The sequence below is a fragment of the Pseudophryne corroboree genome, chromosome 3, assembly GCF_028390025.1.
Source record: "Pseudophryne corroboree isolate aPseCor3 chromosome 3, aPseCor3.hap2, whole genome shotgun sequence".
Taxonomy (NCBI): Eukaryota; Metazoa; Chordata; class Amphibia; order Anura; family Myobatrachidae; genus Pseudophryne; species Pseudophryne corroboree.
In genome coordinates this window covers 169,539,596-169,541,106 of record NC_086446.1, presented here as the reverse complement: position 1 = coordinate 169,541,106, position 1,511 = coordinate 169,539,596, and the positions used below count along the sequence as shown (strand labels likewise).

Genomic DNA, 1,511 nt, shown 5'->3' with positions numbered 1-1,511 from the left:
AACATATCATGCAATAGTGTCTCTTATTCTCGTTATGCTTGCTTCGCTCGCCATGCGGTGGGCACGGTGCCTCGCTACGCTCTGCACACTATTATATCAGTAGTCAGGAAAGGCAGCATGCATTTGTGGAGTGAAGAGGGTGAAAAAAGAGAGAAAGTACAGTATGTACTGTAAGGTTATGTCAGAGGGTGTGAAGATGATCAGCTCAGTGTTATACATGTTACAGTAACTTAGAATACAGTACAGTGCATTATGTATTTATATTTTATTACCAGGTGTCTCCTCCACTGGTTGGCGACGGACTGTAAAAAGATAAAATACAGTTAGTCATATCAGTTTGACTTAAAATAATGTTGGAGAAAAAAAATACTGTAATTACAGTACCAACTATTGCTACTGTACAGTATATTTACCAAAAATGTATTCTGGCTCGTCGTCTGTGGGTAAAAGAGAAGAATATTATAAGATACAGTATACAGTAAAAAGTATAGTAATAGTACACTAGTGTCCAGGCCCAGTGTCAGGTGGGTAAAAAAAGGTATGCTTGTGTGACAGGCATGGTGATTCCAAGGGACCCCACCGAGACCATCAGAAAATTTGTGAGTGACCCGTATGCCGGTGATTATGACTAGAATAAGGTAGCAACTCTTTTTTCTTTTGAATTATGTATACTGTACAGTACTGTATGTGCATATTGTACAGTACACTTAAAATATTTAGCAGTTACTGTAGTGGTAATTTTTGGGATGACAGTATTAGCATACTGTAAGCATCCAACTGAGGCCCCCAAACAGATGCCGCCACTAGGTACAGTACGTGCCTCTCGTGCCTAATGGGAAATTCATCACTGACAGTATCTAGAGAGATGAATGGAGAGACAGTGACAAGGGGTGAGAGAGAGAGAGAGAGAGAAATTGAGTAAGATGGGTGTTTTTTTTAGAACAGGATGTTGTCCATACAGTAGCAACCAATCAAATATTACCTACTGTACTGTATTATCGTCTGTAAGTGTAACTAGATACTGTAAATGTTAATGTGGGATGTGATCGGTTGCTACTGTATGGGCAATATCACCAGTTCAAACAAAAACAATTTTCATCCGATTTCTACGCATTTGCCAGAAAAAACAGATGAAAAGTGCTACTCTGATGGCATCAGATCAATGTCAGTAATAATTCTTACCACTAAATGCAGCAGCATCATCATCATCATCATCCTCCTCCTCCTCCATGGCCTGTTCCAGTGTAGGGCCTGTGAAAAAAACATTAATGTGAAAAAAAAAAAGGTTCATTCCAGGAAATACACATACCCTCCAACATGACCCGCCCCACTAGGTACAAAATGCTCTGGTTCTGGACTTCCCTCTTAATTTATTATTGCCATCACCTGTGAAGAAACAGCTTTCTTATCATATAACTAGTTAAACACAGGTGATGGAAATCATAAATTAAGAGGGAAGTCTAGAAACAGAGCAGTGCGGCGGGTCATGTTGGAGGGTCTGCATACAGAAA

The 1,511-nt window shown here is 39.7% G+C and overlaps 1 long non-coding RNA gene across 1 annotated transcript; it reads right to left on the bottom strand.

The window, feature by feature from the left end:
- Positions 1–272: 272 nt before the first annotated feature.
- LOC135057558 (uncharacterized) lies at positions 273–1,252 on the bottom strand. The gene is made up of 3 exons (XR_010244200.1): positions 1,183–1,252; positions 414–437; positions 273–302 (listed from the first exon to the last, which is right to left on the bottom strand). It is a non-coding gene; the product is annotated as an uncharacterized LOC135057558 (long non-coding RNA).
- Between the last annotated feature and the right edge of the window lie 259 nt (positions 1,253–1,511).